Source organism: Lissotriton helveticus, chromosome 3_2 (assembly GCF_964261635.1).
Source record: "Lissotriton helveticus chromosome 3_2, aLisHel1.1, whole genome shotgun sequence".
In the NCBI taxonomy this organism is placed as follows: Eukaryota; Metazoa; Chordata; class Amphibia; order Caudata; family Salamandridae; genus Lissotriton; species Lissotriton helveticus.
Window position 1 is genome coordinate 98884669 of NC_136062.1, and position 18689 is coordinate 98903357.

The following is an 18689-nucleotide window of genomic DNA, read 5'->3' on the forward strand; positions in this document are numbered from 1 at the left end:
TCCCACCAGTGGAGTACATGGATTGCCCCTGTAGTCATTCCATTTGGACCAGATTTTCCCCCATTTTTTCGGGCACCCTCTCTTAATATAAATTGCTTTTTCCGCCACCATACACCCATCCATGTCTTTTTCCCAATTCCGGAGCTTAGCAAGCACGGCTGCCCCCCATAGGTTGTGCTATGTTGCATTTCGCCACCATTAGACCTAACATTGGCCATTTTTGCACTCCTCGCCCCAGATTGGAGTTCTTCCACACATTTAGGAGGCACCATTTGGGCAAAGGTGCAAGTTCCTCCCCCACCACCTCCGACATGCAAAATATTATCGTCTGCCAATAAGCCTGGATCTCTCAACATGCCCAGAGTATGTGGTAGAAAGACCCTACCTCGAGCACAGCTCCTGTTACAAAGATAGTCAGTCCTGCGTCCCATCTTTACTAGGGTAGTGTCCGACATGTAAGTTCTATGTAGGATTTTTAACTGAACTAGTCACAAACGGGCCCTAATGGCCACATCTCTCGGGGAGGCCAGTCCTCATCCAGCAAGTACATTATGTCATGAGAACACTGCTCTTTTAGTGTTCCAAGAGCATCAGGGAGATTATTGATTAACTTACGATATGCAAGTGAAAGTGCCTTACGTGTCAGATGTTCTTCAAGCAGTCTACACTCTGGAAGCTCTGATCCCCGTGGCACCGCTGCTTGTATGACATGTCTAATTTGGAGGCAGTGAAAGTATTTAATTTTGGCCAAATCATAAGTCTTTTGCAGATGCTCAAAATGTAGCATTTTACTCCCCGTATGCAAGTCCCCAAACCTCGAAATTACTATTAGGTCCCATTTACTAAAACTTTGTCTAATTTTCCATGCACCTAGTTGTTGAGACTTCCAGAGCGGAGTGGCCCTTGTAAGATTATTTTTCCATCTCAGCTTGGCCAATGCGAGGTGCCATTGTCGGACTGTGACAGCCGTGGGACCTTCAATAGAGAGGCAGTGAGGATTTGTATATAATGCATGAAGGTAGCCTCTTGCTGCATCACTGATTTATCCATTATATAAGCTGGCTCTGTCAGTGGCTGTTGCACCAATTGATTGACAGTTGCAAGTTAAGCTGCCCTGTAGTATGTTTGAATGTGTGGCAGTGCTATTCCTCCGTCATAACAGCTACGCGTCAGTTTACCTAGGGCGATCTTTGGGGGACACCGCTCCCACAGCAACGTATGAACCAAGCAATCAATAGAATTGAAATATGCGTCTGGAACTGAGAAGGGAGTATTCTGAAGAACATACCAAAATGTGGCCGCGGCATCATTTTGAACAATGCCGCCCTACTGAGCAGTGAGACGGAGGGCCCGCCAGTGATCGTTGTCGCTTTTGAGGGTGTCCAGAGGGGTCTGCAAATTCCTAGCCGCATAGACGACAGGGTCTCCAGTAATAAAAGTCCCCAAGTATCTAAAGACCTCCGAGGTCACTTGGGCCTCGCAATCTGCAGGCAGAGTTGGCCCGGTCTGCTAAGAACATAGACCATTGACTTTGCCTAGTTGATAATGTATCCAGGAAAACCTTCCGAACGTGGCAAAAATATTTAATATTTTCGTTATCGAGACTCTGCGGGAAGCAACTTACAGGAGGAAATCATCTGCATAGAGCAAGATCCTGTCCTCCCAGTCTTCCGACCACCATAGGCCCCGAATGATTAGATCCCTGCAGATCCATGCCGCCACTGGCTCCAACATTAGTGCAAAAATAATTGGGGATAGGGGACAACCTTGTCTCATCCCTCAATGTAAAGAGAATTTTTGGGATCTTACCCCATATTCCATCACTTGCGCACAGGGGTCTGTGTATAGTAGTCCCAGCCATGAAAGGAATCAGGCCCGAATTCCATGTGTTGGAACACCGCCATCATGTAAGGCCATTTGATGGTATCAAAGGCCATGCGTGCATCTAGGGACAGCACCGCTGCCTCCTCCCTAATCCTATGTGTGTGTCCCATGACTTCATGAAGGCATCAGAGGTTTAGGGCCATGTTATGCCCGGGCATGTATCCGGACTGATCCGGATGGACGAGGGCCGGAATTAAGGGTTGAAGCCGCAGATTCGCTAGGATTTTCGCTTCTGGGTCTAGTAAAGAAATTGGCCTGTATGAGGCACATTGGTCCCTGGGTTTTCCCTCTTTGTATATCACAACTATCGTCCCTAACCTCCGATCTGATGGCAGTGTTCCTATGTCTTGACTTTCTACTGCGGTTAAGATTGGGATCCTAATATCTTTCAGGAACTCCAAGGATTCCTGTTCTGTACATTGTGTATTGGAGGAATAAACCGCAGCGTAATAATCTTCAAAGGTCTCTGCAATCTCTCTTGTATCTTTAAGCGTTTCGCCAGTTTGGGCAACAACAGACGGAACCCATCTCTCTGCCCTTTGGCGCTGCTCTAGCCAGGCCAAGAGTTTGTCGTATGCCTCATTTATTTGGTGATTGGTGATGCGGTTCCATAATTTTATTCCCAGCCTCCTCTGTTACGTGGTCGTTATAATTTTGCCATTTCAATTTGAGTCTATGTTGCAAAGCTTCGTCCACCTTTCCCACAACTTGAAGCTTGAGTTCCAATATTTCTTGCCACGTTTTGCGACTTGCTCCCTTTTTTCTTTTTTATACCCTCAGGTTAGCGAGAGGACCTGGCCTCTCACCACAGCTTTGTATGCCACCCACAGTGTCTGCGATGAGGCGACTTTGTCCACGTTCTCCTGAAAATAGAAATTCGTGGCCTCGGTCAGGCCCTTTCTTACCTTTGGGATCTTTATATACCAGGGGTTTATGGACACGGGACCCAAACGTCGCCCCCTTCCCACCGCATATCTTGCCTACATGGGGGAGTGGTCAGAGATGCTGCTAGCCAGGTGCCTAACTTCCGTGCATTGGGAAAGGAGGTCTGAGGGGGAAATTAATAGGTCTATTCTCGATCAGCTGCCATGCACTCCTGAATGGAATGTATATTCTAAGGCCGTTGGGTTGAGCGCCCTCCAGATGTCGATCAGGCCAAGTGCTAGGAGAAATTTGGTTAGTCGTGATTTTGATGGCACCTGCTTTTTGGGTGGCATGTGGTCTAGGGTGTCACAGCCAGTCATTTTGAAATCCCCTCCCAGGAAAAGTCGGCCTGGCGGAAGGCCTAGTAGTAAAGTCCCCAAATCGGTCAGGGTCGAATCTGTCAGCATGGGAGGAACATATAATGATACAGTATTTAATACGGCCCCTGCCTATTGCCCTGAAATTACTGCATATCTCCCCAGTCTGTTTGTTCAAGTGTTCTCTATAATTAGGGGCAGTCCTTTCTTGACAAGAATTCCCATATGCCTCTATCCCGATGTGCACCCTGCATGCAACTTCATCTTGAATCCCAAGCGGTTTAGTGCCTTGCAACTATTTCCCTTGTAGGAGAATCACATCTGGGGAATGTCTCTTTACGAACTGAAGAACTATCCCATGCTTAATCTTACGCCACAGTCCACTGACATTCCAGGACAGAATTTTTATTTAAGCCTGCGATTGTGCCTGCATTTAGTGAGTAAATCTGGTGACTCTCTTGCCACTGTATTGCTCATGTCTGGATCCATGTTTTGTCCTATGGATTCTAGGCCTTCCAAATTACAATGTAGGGTTTGATCGGAGTTCAAAATATCATCTGCTCTACACACATGCAATAACATTAACACACCCAACAGGGTGCCCAACACACCCTCCCCTTCTACCCCCTTATCCCTTAGAACTACCCCCCACCCTGCAACCCTGACAGACGGACCCAGCCAGCCCGCCACCCCCAAAACAGCAGAGCACCTGCTGACCCCCTGTGAAAAGAGTCCAGAGAATGTGTGCCTCCCCGCCTCCCCAGACGCTTACCACCCCCCCAAAGCTAGATTAGGTTAACAATTATCCCTGTGAATCACTTTATAGGCTTGGATACGATGCCCACCACTATTTAGCACAGTACAAAAGGGGGTGGTGATGGACGGAGCATCTGAACCAATCAAACACTCACACCCAGAGGGTGAAGGTGAGTGAGGGTGAAGGTGAGTGAGGGTGGGTGAGTGAGAGTGAGGGTGAGTGAGAGTGAGGGTGAGTGAGAGTGAGAGTGAGGGTGAGTGAGAGTGAGTGAGGGTGAGTGAGGGTGAGTGAGGGTGAGTGAGGGTGAGTGAGGGTGAGGGTGAGAGTGAGTGAGGGTGAGGGTGGGTGAGGGTGAGGGTGAGGGTGAGGGTGGGTGAGGGTGAGGGTGAGTGAGGGTGAGGGTGAGGGTGAGTGAGGGTGAGTGAGGGTGAGGGTGGGTGAGGGTGGGTGAGGGTGAGTGAGGGTGAGTGAGGGTGAGGGTGAGTGAGAGTGAGTGAGGGTGAGTGAGGGTGAGTGAGGGTGAGTGAGGGTGAGTGAGAGTGAGTGAGGGTGAGGGTGGGTGAGGGTGAGGGTGGGTGAGGGTGAGTGAGGGTTTTCTCTGCAACTGAATATTCTCTGTTTCTCACCCAGTGACTGTGCGAAGGGAGCAGAAATCATGTGACACACTGGGGCACCGTGTGAGATGGTAGGTTTGGATTGACCACACTTGCCACATAACGTAACATATTATTGGTAACTAAAAAAAGAAAACATGTTCTAACTTAGATCAAAATAATACTGCCAGAGAATGTGCTGCAAAATGTCACAACATTTTACCTTCTTGCACATTAGGTATATAACCACGCTGCTGGATTCAGTCCTGCATTGCCGCATAATCCTAGTGGCTCTGCCCATGGTAAATCCGAGTAGTGATTCGAGGGGTTCTACTTATGATGATGAAACCCGTATTTTGAAGGGACTCGTGAGTCATTTCGCATATTTCAAGTGTTGCAGCTGCATTTCTGTTTGAATGAAAGGTCCTGGCCTCTATAGACCAACGTGCTTTGTTAGCGCTGATGCAAGTCTGGTGGTCTGTGATTTGGCTATTTAAAGACCTGTGTAGATTGGCCGTTATGTCTGGATATATGTAACATGTATTGTGATATAGAATTTGGATTGCCAATTGTTGTTTTCTACAGTGCGTTGTCCAAACATGTTACATACACAGCACACTGTAAACAAGCCAGTTTACACCTCTTCCAAAACACAAGTTGCTATTTCACTCTCCGCCTCGACTGATGCCACGGGCTAGGGGTGCGTTATTTTGGGAAGCTTGTGGCGTTTTGGCAAAAAGTCTTAAATAGGTAAAAAGATAAAAAGTTCTGTGCGTTTAAGCGTTCGCCGGAAAACGTGTACTTTACCGAAACTATTAATATTGCCCAAGCTATTTTTCTCAACGCAAAAACACTTTCCTGCATTTTAAAAATGTTGCAGGAGATTTTTTTGGGGTGTCGCAAACATGCGTTTTTTTGTGCGCGAGTACACTAATTTGTCACTCATGTCGCTCAAGCGCATCGGAATGACCTCATTTTCAAAGTGGCAAAAAAAAAATATAGGAAGCATGACGTGTATACGGTTTAATTGAAAAAAAAAAAAAGATGACAAAACAACACAGCCAGCTGCGAGAAAATATTCCACCATACAGGTAAGTGTGGGAGGAAAACGTTGACTGTTTGAAAAACGCGTGAATTTTATGATGCTAGGTGAAAGTAAATAACTGGCTAATTTTTGGCAAACCCCTGCTTCTGTAACAAAAATCAAACCCATCCATATGACAGATTAATTAAATTATTCCTGGTGCCCGTTTTAAGGAGAAAAAATAAACAAAAAAGAAGCCGGAGGGAAGAGAGGGGAGGGGGGAGGAGAGCGAAAGGATCGGAGACACGGCGACACGGCGGGTAAAATAAACAAAAAAAAAGCCGGAGGGAAGAGAGGGGAGGGGGGAGGAGAAATGCGACACGGCGGGAAGGGGAGGGGGCGGAGCGGGTCAAATAAACAAAAAACAAGCTGGAGGGAAGAGAGGGGAGGGGGGAGGAGAAGTGCGACAGGGGAAATGCGAGACGGCGGGAAGACGGACATGCACGCGCCCGTGACTTTTAAGGTCAATGCGCATGCGCATAAGCTTAATGCGCATGCGCATTGACCTTAAAAGTCACGGGCACTGCAAGGAATCGCCACGATTCCTTGCAGTGCAGATAAAGAGTGGATAACTCGCAATACTCTCGCCTTGCTCGATGCGCATGCGCATCGACAGGCGAGACCTAAAAAGAGAAGAGACGGTAAAAATTTAATTTCTTGTATAGATATAGGGTTTTGTTATCTTTATAAAAAATGTTTTGCTTGAAACTGTTAAATGATGAGAGAAGAAGTTACATGTCTACCTTACATCTTTGTGAGTTCTTTTAGCCTGCCTTCTGCCAATCTGCTGGTGCCCAGGAATACCTACCAACTCCAGATATTTCTTAAAAGACATAGTCCAATGAGAGTGGCTCAGAAAATATCAAATCCCGAATATCGACAGTACGGAATATTGTTACAACAGTATCGAGGAACAATATATTGAAAGGTAAGTGCACAGAAGGAGGTTAGGATATACTGTTGGTAACTCCACATCTACATACCATGAAGTTATATACATATATTACCAAGGTGTGTATATCTGAAGTTAGGTATAGGAAAGGTTTAGAAGCTTACATTTCAATATTTTGCTCATCGATATTGTTTTAACACTATTCTGCCCCGTCGATATTTGGGATTCAATATTTCCAGTCTACACCGCCCAAGGGAGTCCAGGGTGGGGGGGGGCGTCTTGTTTTTTGTTGTTTTGTTTGCAGATTTATATAGCACACACTCACCCGAAGGTATTGTTGCATTTCACATGAGCCCCAGTTGCATTACAGATCGTCACATTCATTTTTAGGCATGGAGAGATTAAATGATTTGCCCAGAAACACAGGATATTAGGCCTCACGCTGAGACTGGAACCCGTTTCTCCAACTACAAAGTCAGCTGCTCTAGCCGTTATGCCACCTGCTCTCTTGTGCAGACATTCATCATGGCAAGTGAGAGATAACTGATTTATTTTGGGATAGTTGTGACATATGAGTTGGGAGAGAGTATATAAACCCTGCATTCTACCTCGTCCTTTTGGCAGAAATGTCTGGTCCATTGGCCCGTTGCCAATATCATACAGCACCCCATCTCACCTTATTTCTTTACAAACTTTTTTCTCTGGTAGTCTGGATGGTTTTCAGCCTGTCTGGGTGGGCAGCCTGGGGTGTTTACTCCCTATCTACCGATCCCGGGGTAAGAAAACTCATCTGACTATCAGAGTAAACAGTGAGGTACACAATATGTTACAGGATTTTTCATTCCTGACACTCCACTGCACCCTCACCTCAGGGCACCAGTCTTCTGCCACTCGGGGGAGGAAGAAGGAGGGTATTAACCCCTTCTTTGGCTGGTAGCCTATACGTCAATTCTATGACAAAAAGAATCCAACTTTCTTCTTGCTTTCAATGGGGATTCTCTAAATCATGGTTCTCCTGATGGAGGGCCAGATTTTTAGTATATCTCCATTTTGATAAATGAAGTCATCTTAAAATTTGACATGGATCCAGCACTCCAGGAACGACTTTGGAAAACCCTGCTCTGATCGCCAGGGGTACAGAAAGACATGGGTCCTGTGAGCTGTGGTTGTGGCCTCATGCTAGGACAGATGAGGCCCGTCCCATTTGTCAAAATCTATCCCTGGTGCCTAGTGGGTTTTCTGACTCCCTGGATGGCAAATTAGGAGTCAAGTCCCCCAATGTTCCACCTAGAGACCTGACGAAATAAGGCTTCAGGTGTGAGGCTATGGCCCATTGCCAGGATGAGCAGCCCGACAACATTCTTTTTTATAACTGTAAACATTTCTGGTGTCTAGTGGTGTTAGAAATGGGATTTCTTGTTGGCTAAGGCTTGCGCCAAAGCCAGGCAGAAACCACCACTCTAGTCAGGGCAAGGGAGTCACACGCCAAGATAACCCCTGCTCACCCCCTTGGTAGCTTGGCACGAGCAGTCATGCCTATCTCAGAGGCAATGTGTAAAGCATTTGTGCAACACACACACAGCAGCGACACACTAGGTACACCACAAAAAGGAACTCCACACAAGGTTATATATAAAAATAGCCTTTGTATTACCATAAACACATTAGATCATAATCACACAGAAACACGGTGCCAATTAACTTGCCTGGCACTTAAGGACTTCTGGGGACTTACACACCATCCCCCTGAGGCTAACACATGACTCATATGTTGTGTGAATGTCTGTCTGGCGCAGATCCCCCATCCCCTGTCCATCTAACAGTACGCGAAGATCCCCCAGAACAGAAGTGGTGTCACCATGGTCATTCCAAGGGAACGTAGCCCAACTGGCTAATCCCTGACCCACTGGTTCTTCCTATGGGCAACCCATCCCCCATTTACTCCCCACTTCGGACTTCTGTGCCCTCCCAACTGGAGTGGCACTGCCGGATACTAGAACCACGGGAGCACTAATTACAGACGCTCCAGGTTCTCTAGACACTAGGAGATCCTCCTCAAGTAGACTAACAGGACAGCCTAGGTCCCCAACCTGGTGTTCCCGTAAGAAACCATCAAAGTTCTGAGACTGGGTTTCGGGCACCTGGGAACCCTCAGTCCCACACTCACTCATACTACACTGAGACAAGACGTGAGCCCCTAGACCCCTCTCGCTACACTGGGACCTAGCTGGGCTACTCTGAACCTCTTCCACCACTCTGGGCTGCAAGATACCCGGACCACTACTTTTGGGATCACTCACCAGTGACTCTTCAGAACCTCTGGAACTTTCCCAGCGGTCTGCTTCCTCTGCAAGCTTCCAAGGACTAGCAAACCAACTCGGGGAAACAACAACTGAGCAGCTGCTCTTTGATAACCAGATCAAACAGTCCCTCCAAATCCTCTACTGTGGTAACCGCCGTCCAATCAGCCAGTGCATCATGACAATCATCCGCAAAATCCCCCCAATCCTGGTAAGACAGCTTCTTACTGTCCCTGAACATCAACCTGTACTTCTCCTCTCAGGAACAAGGTACCATTCTGTGGAAACTGGGAATGGAACTTCCTGCACTGAACTCTATATTGCTGCCACCACTGGAATCAATCCTCCATGGGGAATCCAGAAAACTATAACTGTACTCAGGGGATAATCTACCCTCCAGAGCTAATTTCTCCCTGGCAAAGGCCCTCTCAGCCTCCGCAATCCTCTCGTGCACACCCAGCTGTGCTATCTCCTTGGCATGCACTAACCTGAGCTTTTCCAAAGCCAGCTGGTGCTCCCTTTCTTCCCACCTATCTACCCACTCCTCTAGGGACAGGGAAAGGGATGGGGTGCTGCACCTGACACTGGACCCAGCAAGGGACCCCCTATCTATGGGATCTTCACTATCTACTGACGTCCATGCACGGTCATCTTCTTCCTCCGCTTCAGACTCTTCAGGGCTCCCCTCAGGCCCACCACCCACATGGTGTGCGGTCCGGGCCCTCTCTTCCTCACTGCGCTCACGTTCCCAGTCCTCCTTGTGCCATTGGATTAGGTTATCCCTAAGCTTGGACTGGGTGCGACTCATTCACTGCGATGTCTCTCTCTTCACAAAACTCTACCAACTCATGCCTGCTGTATCTAAACAGACGACAGAAATAAAAAGTAGACTCCTTCTTGGAAGGATGCTCACAGACACGTGCAACACAGGGGACCGAACAGTCTGAGCTGAAGCAAGAGTACACAATCTGAAAATGACACTCTTAGGAGGAATAATAAAACTCAAAAACAATAATCCCCAAACATGTGATTATCTAAATGCAGAGCTTGTAGTGCAACAAGTTGTCACCGTGGTATTGCGCAAACACAAGTCCTATCCTCACCGCTTATCACCAATGTTAGAAATGGGATTTCTGGTTGGCGAAGGCTTGCGCCAAAGCCAGTCAGAAATCACCACTCTAGTCAGGGCAAGGGAGTCACACGCCAAGATAACCCCTGCTCACCCCCTAGGTAGCTTGGCACGAGCAGTCAGGCCTATCTCGGAGGCAATGTGTAAAGCATTTGTGCAACACACACACAGCGACACACTAGGTACACCACAAAAAGGAACTCCACACAAGGTTATATATAAAAATAGCCTTTGTATTACCATAAACACATTAGATCATAATCACACAGATACACGGTGCCAATTGGCACTGGGCAATATTTACAGGGGATTATATATACATAGGACAGGGCCACATGGACCACTGCCAGGAATTAACACTTAGTAAAAATTAGTACTTAGGACATAGGATAATTGTAGCATAAAATGACACAACCTCACTAGTATTACTATACTAGGCAGAACACAACCTCCTAAGCATAAAGATACATTTAGGGGTATAGGCAAAAAGCATTACATTAATCACATTAGGCAAGTATCACATTTGCACCAAAAAAAAAGTACACAGGACTGACCCCAGGCCAACCTGGCCTCTCAGGGGCTCACAGACCCAATGTCCAAAATGTCTGGGCTGGCTGCGCAGGCAGCCAAAGAAGAATGCGTAAAAGTTCTCAGGGCCTTAACGTAGCAGCTGCCCACTAAGTGCTGGGCAGCTGGGGAACTGAGCCTGGCACCAGCGTGCCTCCTGCCTCTCCTCTGGGGCTCTAACATAAACAATAGGGCTCAAAACAATGTGGGAGCCTCAGGGCTCTATGACCAATACAAGTGTGCCCTCAGGAGCCTCGTGGGCTCTAAATACATAAATGCCCCAAGGTTGGAGGCACGGGGCTCTGTAGTGCCAGGAAAATGCTTCCACCACTGTGGGAGCAGCCCGCTGCCATCTGGGGCTGCTCTACCACTAGAAATGCCCCCGTGATTGTTGGAGCCCGGCAGGCTCTAAATAAACAATGCCCCCGTCGTTGGAGTCCCGCTCGGGGGACTCGAAATAGCCAAATGTCCCCTGGAGCCTTGTGGGCTCTAAAGCATAAATGCCCCCGACGTTGGAGTGTTCCGCTCACTGGTGGGACCACTCGGTATCTGCCTCCCTGGAGCGCACGCTATCAAGTGGGGCCGCTCAAATGAACACGCTGGAGCAACCCCCAGACCCCATGACACTCACAGGGCTGCTCTTCTCTCCGGCCCGCACTCGCTCCTCTCTGGGGCTCTGGCTGCACTCAGCAGCAGCCAGGCAGGCATGGTGGGCACATGTCTGCCTCCGTTCTCCTCACCCGGGCTCTCCTCCGGCAACGGTGGCGTGCGCATGACTTCCTCCCGCAACCGGGAAGTCGAGGCGGAAGGATGCCTGACTTCCGGTTCTCGCGCTCCCCGGCACCCGAGCCGTGGTGGTGAATTTTTTGAGGCAGACGAGGGGTAGGCTCCTTCTTAAGTTAAAATATAAGTGGGGCAAAAGCAACTGCAGCAGCGGGGTGGGCACCCGCAATAGGTACTAAAAAAAAAAAAAATCGGCAAATAAGCGGGGTAGGCACCCGTGCCGAAATCAGCACTTCTGCGGCAGGCAGTGCGGGGTGGGCACCCGGGTAATGTAAATAATGCAGACACAGGGTAGGCACCTGCGCTCTGTAATGAAGAAAATGGGGATCCCCAGGCAGCCTCTCTGCCCTGCAGGCCCCAAGCAGTCCTCCTAGGATGAAAAGCAAAGTGCTCCCAGGCGCTATAGGCACAAGGAAGTCCAGGAAAGTCTTGTAGGAGGTGGGGGTAAAGGCTGGGCCCAGGGTTCAGCTCACAGGGCCCACCAGGCAGGGAGGCAGTCCCCAGTGGCGTCCTCCTGGTGCCCAGCAGCAGCAGCAGCAGGCCCCCCTCAGATCAGGATCAGAGTGAACATTTTGCAAGAGGTCACAGCCCCTTTTTATACACATAAACCCTTTGTCTAGGCTGCAGGGTTAAGTGAAAAAACAGATGCAACTGGTTTTGGAGCACTGTGTTATGCTCAGCCCCTCTCCCCATTCAGAGGACAGGCTAGGGTCATCAGTCGCACCACAGGGGGCGGAGCCAGCATTTTGTAGGGAAAGCCCAGCCCTATTCAGGTCCCAGGTGCACTCCTCCCACCCATCTAGCTGTCAATCTCTCTATTCACCACCAGGGCAGACCCATCCTGACTCCTGGAGCCACGCTCACCAGCCAGCTCCAGCCAATCACAAGCCAGACAGTAATTTCACCTTTATTACAGGACAGGCCAACTTCTAGAAGTGGCACTTTCACACTAGACACATTAATGCCGCACACATCATCGCGCAGCATTTAATCACACGAGTCCGCACATACCAAACTCGAGCCAGCACTCCCCACACATCAGGAATTACCATGGACACACACATTCCCCATGCATTCCTATGGGAGGGCAGGCCAATCTCACAACATGTACTCAGAGAGCACGCGCACTTTACACTGGGACACAGTGAAAGTGCGCAGAAACCAAAAATAACTAACACCAAGTCACATACCAAAGCAAAAAGTTTAGGGGTGTACCTGCCAGAAGGGCCAAGTCCAACAAGTGGGATTTCTGATCCCACCACACCAGCCTCCTGGTTGGAAACCTCCAATATGAACCCAAGGAGACAGAGAGGATTTGGGGCCCTTTGATGTTGTGTATGGTCCAATCCATAGATGCAAAGATGGGCCAGAATAAGTGATTCTCCCAATGCACTGCCACAAGGCAGGTAAAACAAGTGCTTGTTTGCAATGAATGTTAAAAAGTAACAAATACTCATGTAATAATGTGAAAACACTACACAAAAAGGATCCTACACCAGTTTAGAAAAATAAATATTTTTAAATAAATGAAACAAGATCAAAACAACAAAAATCCAAATAGTGGAACCAGAGATGAGCAATTTTAAATGTTATTGTGAAAATAGCACCAAAAGCACAATGTGACAACTGTGGACATCTGGTTGTGCCGGACCGAGAAAAAGTCACAAGTTCAGGTCAACCACAATGGAGTATGGGTTGGCTACAGGGACCCAGTTAGTTATGCTAGACAGAGTACCTTCGTTAGACATGGTTTTTTCAGCGGGTTTATTCCCTGACTTTTTGCTTTTTGGCCTCCTGTTTTTGACCGGTTTGTGTTTTATTACTCTAAGCACTTTTCCATTGCTGATCAGTGCTAAAGTGCATATGCTCTCCCTGTAAAGAGTGTTTATGGATTGGTGTTTCCATGATTGGTTTGTTTGACTTACCTGCAAGTCCCTCGTACAGTACACTGTGAGTACCCAGGACCTGTAAGTCAAATGCTGCTAGTGACCCTGCAGCACTGATTGAGCCACCCACACAAGCAGCTTTTGCAGTGTCTGCTTGCAGTCTCTACCACCATGTCGTCTTGGCAAGTGCATTCACTTGCCAAGCCCTAAAATTACATTTTATTCCATGTGAGTCACCTCTAAGGCAAGCCCAAGGTACCCCTGTGGGCAGGGTGCAGTGTATGCGAAAGGTAGGACATGTGCTAATGTATATGACATGTCCCATTAGTGAAATACATTTTATTTTGTTTTTCACTATTGAAAGGCTTTTCACTATTGAAAGGCTATCTGTCTCAAAGAATAGCATGGGAGTTGATTTATACATCTTAGAAGTATAACTTCCCATTGGGAACAAGATCGAAAAATGGAGCTTAGTATGCCTGAACTCTGAATATAAAAATGCATATTTTAGTAAAGATGATTTTTATATTGTGGGTTTGAAAATCCCACTTTGAGAAAGTTGGTATTTTCTTGCTTAGCCATCCTGTCTGCCTATGCTGGTTTGTGGATTGACTTCTGGCCTTGGAGTGACAGGGGCTTGGGAAATACATTCACTATAGACAGTCACTGTGGGGGTTGAGGTGTGTCCTGCCTTTCCTGGATGAGTCAGGGCGAGGCTGAATAGACCTGGGCTGCATTTAGAGTAGTGGGTGGAGATTTCCTTGCACCTGAATGGGCCTAGTCTGCCTTGCACAAAGCTGTTTCTACCTCCTGCTGGGAAGCTGGACCAGGGAGGACAGAGCTGGTTTGGACTGAGCACAGAGCCTTTCTGCCACAAGAGAACAAAGAGAAATTGAGCATAAATATTGGGGCCCAGACTCCGGAATTTTAGATTACTTCTGGACTCAAGAGGGACATCTCCCACGGAGAAGAGCTGGGAAAGCTGAAGGAGAAGTACTGCTCATTTGCTGTGTGCTGGCTGGTGTAGTCCTGCAGTGGCTGTTTCTGCCAAGGAGAGGACAAAGACTGAACCTTGCTGTGTATCTTGCTTGAAGAAGATCTCAAAGGGCTTGGTGTAAAACTTACCTCCTGTTCTGAAGTCTCAGGGACACTAAGATTTTATTTCCCCTGTCTTCCTGCATCTGGAAGTGCTGTTTCAGCTGCCACAGAGGGAAACTGCAACACAGACGCTGGCAAGTGACACCGCAACCTGCAACAAAGCTGTAGCACTGTTCGTGTAGAGCACGATACACCGCCCGACTTGCACCGAAGTCCAGATGCACCACAGTGCAGATGCCTGCCAACACCACACGGTATTGATGCAGATACAGAGACTGCTGCCTGTACCGGGGCCGAGGGCACCGCTCGCGACACTCACGATGCACCGCCTCAATTCTCTGCTCAGCCCCAACATCATGTATGTCAGTGCTTCATCATCACAGAGCTGACACTGGACGTGGGTGATCTCCTGAATCCATCGACACCGCAGAGTTGTAGGAACCGCTGACTCGCCGCCACCGCCACGTCACTTCCCCATCAACTGTAAGGAACGGAAGACTCACCTCCAGAGGCCTCACCTCCCCTAGGGTCATAAGGACCCAACGCCTCACCTCCCCTGTGGTCGTAAGGAGCCAAAGCCGCCAACGAAGCATCACCTCCCCGATTCCATCCACCGTCTTTGCTTTCATCGTTTGTCATGGTACTGTTCTTTGGGGGTCTGTGCGACTCCGTGCCTGACTCCGTACACCTCGCGTTTGGCGCTGTACTTTGGATTTTCATCTGTCACGACAAAGTAATAGCTCCAGGGGCAGTGATTTGTTGCTACAAGCTTTATTTGTGTGAATAACCTATTTTTGAGGATATCTTGGTATATGTATTGTAGATTTTTTTCATTTTGGTCTGGTTTGGTTTCGATAAAGATTACTAATTTTTCTAAACTGGTACAGTGTCCATTTGTAGTGTTTAGACGGTATCGTCACGGTATGTGTGCACAAAAGATTCACACACCACCTCTGAGATAAGCCTGTCTGCTCGTGTCAAGCTACCAAGGGGGGTGAGCAACGGGCAGAACTCCCTTACCCGGACTAACAGCAAGGGTCTCTATTTGGACAAAGGTGCAAACCAACTAGAGACCCCCATTTCTAACATTTAAATCCTGGTTTGTGGAGCATTGTAAAGCCGTAGTGATGTGCCTGTTCCGAGATGAACCAAGTATATGATGCGCGGGCATGCACCGTCATGGAGAATCCTGTCCACAGGGCTAGCAATGCGAAGTCCAGTACTGAGGATGCTGTGTGCAGTTGAGGCACTGCATTGTTCCTAGGAGCTATGAGGCCGCAATGCGGATTCAGTCATCTAGGCTGCTGTTTCCAAGGGATGTGAGGGCCTGCGCAGAGGATGCGTCACTATTTTTTTTAATTTATTTTATTAATCCACCATATCAGAATATTACATCATGCTTCAAACATTCAAATGCTCATAAAAAGCCCACCAAATATCAATATCAATACCACCATTCCGTTTCCTTGAGCCTTTAGCTGAATACAAACTAAATTCTAAATTATACATATTATACATTCGGGCTCACCACCCTACAAAACCGGGTGCCTCAGGCTGAAGCCAAGCGGCAGGAATACACAAACGAGCAATGGCCATAGCCATAAACATGGATAACGAGGTTTATACATAGGTTTCCCAAGCTCTAAATCCCGACCAATTCCTAATAGCATCATAGCTGCAGTAATTTTAATGGGCATAAAAGATTGAACCTTTAAATTTGCAGATAGCAGGGTTTCCCCAGACATATAATAACTTTCTCTAAGGATAGTTCATGTTGCCCCAAAACAGCCCATTTAACATTATGTTTCTCCAAATCATCAGCCCTAGAGGATAACAAAGTTTTATGTAAAACCCCTATTTTCTCCTGACGCCTAATCATTACAATAAGTATGTGCTGTGCAGGCGCTAGATTTTTCCTACCCAAAAAAATCCTGAATTCGAAGAAACGTAAAAAACTGTATCCTAGGTAAGCTATTTTGCCTTGCAAAGCCCAAGAAAGTAAGGCAAGCCCCTCACCCTCATAAAAATCACCAATTTGAGGAATACCCTTGCTTGTCCAACTTCTAGCTACATATTCCCAGAAAATAGGTGGGAGAATAAATCTTTGAGGCATTTGTAGGTGTGTAATATGTTATCCCCTCCAACAAAAAAAAATTCTGAATAACTTTCCACACCTTGAAGACAGCATCCATAATCTCATAGCGTGTCCTCTTGTAGTAACTACCATCAACTTCTTTGAACAAACTATTTTTAACCCCCCCCCCCCCCAAGTAGCAATTGAATAATTAACGGAGCTTCTGCTATATTACTGACCTCTTCACCAGTCAGTAATATCCGCATTTTAGACAAAAAACATGCATAATAATAAAATGTGTAATCTGGTATTGACCAACCACCCCTTTCTCTTGGTAGAGTCATGAACCGTGTGGCCCTTCTAGGTTTACCCGGAGCCCAGAAAATTTAGCACAGGCAGATTGTAATTGCTGAAGTTGGACCCGGGTCACCTCTAAAGGGACAGATCTGAAAAAATATAAAACCCTGGGAAGAATATTCATTTTTAAGATATTACCTCTGCCCACCAACATAAGATGGAGACGCCCCCATCCTTCTTAAGATTCTTTAATCCTAGTCATCATATCCACCCAATTAACTTCCACCAGCTCTTTCATAGATACCCGGATTTTAATCCCTAAATAAGTCACCTCCTTAACAGCTCTTGGATCCTCAGAGATAATATTATTTGTGCATAATATTTGTGTTTTGGTAATATTAAGCTTATAGCATGATATCTGGGCAAATTCTTGCTCTAAGCATTCCACTTATATAATAGCCATGGCCGGATCTGCAGTAGTAATAGCTATATCATCCGCATAAGCAAATACAGAATGCTGACATTCCCGGACAAACTAGGGGACTTCTTCCCAGCATATCAACAAAAGGATTGATATACAGAGAAAATAATAGGGGGGAGCAGATGCACCATTGCCGGGTTCCTCTAGTTATTTTAACTGGTTCTGATACCGTACACCCTACACATATCCTAGCAACTGGTGATTTGTAAAGTACATGTAACGCCTGGATAAATCCATGTCCAAATCCAGTCTGATCCATGATGTTCCATTAATAGTTCCAAGCAACGCGATCAAACGCTTTCTCAGTGTCGAACAATATTAACCCCAGATCCCTCCCTTCGGCCGGGGCAATATCAAATAAAGTCACAACTTTATTAACATGAGCCACAGTCCCTTGATCAGGGATGAAGTCATGCTGTTGCGAAGAGACTAACGGAGATCTATTCTTTGCCAGCGGATTTACCAATATTTTAGCATACATTTTACCGTCACAATTGACCAATGAGATCAGTCGATAAGACCCCGGCATTTCTGGTGGGTTCCCCTTCTTCTTAAAAACCACAATAGTGGCCTCATCCCACGACTTGGATACATGCCCTTTTTGTGCGGCTCGCACAGTAGCCAACATCTCCTTCTTAATATCGAAAAAATACCCTATAAACCTCCCCTGGGAGCTTATCCGGACCAGCAGCTTTCCCAATCAATTTATTAATAGCCATCTCTAACTCATCCATTGTAATTAAACTAATCTAACACCTCTGCCTCCTCTCGACCTACCGGTATTAAATCCACTGCCAAAGATAGATTATTTAAAATGTCCTCTGGTTTCTGTTGAGTATATAGATCTGTATAAAACTGGTGAAAGATTTCAAGTATACTCCGAGGGTCATAAGAAATGACTCCTGAACTATCTCTAAGACCAGCAATTCTCTTGCAGGATTCCTTCATCTGCATTCGTAGCGCCAAGCTGAGGATGGGCAAGATTACGTCTGCAAGGTAGGACGTGTAAGCGGATTGCTCGCTGATGCTGGGGCTCACAAAACGCTAACCAGGGCAAAAGCGCTGGAGTTGCAATGATTATGCGGGGGGGGGCATATCCGATTAAATATATGCTACGTAGAGGAAACGCGGAAAACCGCTGACTTGGAGCTTACCTGTGTTCACCGGTGCAAGGGAATGATGAATGTATCGGCTGCGGCAAGGTGTGGTGGTTTCACCCGGAGCCGCTGGGCGGTTACGCTGCACGGACTTCGGTGTTGGGATGCGGGCTGCTGCTGGAAGTGATATGGAAGCTCATGAGGCTCAAAAGGGGCAAATCCTCAGTTCCAGATAATGCCTCCCAAAATTACGTGCGGAAGACCACGGCAACAGGAAGATGTATCTGCTGAAGGGAGTGCTGGAGCTGGAGAAAAAATGCCAGGTAATCCCGCCAAAAATACAAAAGCGGACACAAGTGTTATGGGGACCAAAACTGATAGCTTATAAAAAAAACTATTCTGGGAATGTTTACATTTAGTAAAGATTTTTTAAAAAGGGTATGAATGTGGCCCCCACACAAGCTGAGGGAGTAGATGGAATGGGGGAGCAAGATGGTATGGCAAATATGGAAGTTAATAAGGATAT

The 18689-nt window shown here is 47.1% G+C and overlaps 1 protein-coding gene across 1 annotated transcript in view; it reads right to left on the minus strand.

Moving 5' to 3' along the window:
• The window catches only part of WDR72 (WD repeat domain 72), a 1209089-nt gene extending 1190824 nt beyond the window's left edge, over window positions 1–18265 (minus strand). Inside the window, exon 1 of the mRNA XM_078684855.1 lies at window positions 18221–18265. The gene's annotated coding sequence lies outside the window, so the exon portion shown is untranslated. The remainder of the gene's footprint in view (window positions 1–18220) is intronic.
• Window positions 18266–18689: the final 424 nt, after the last annotated feature.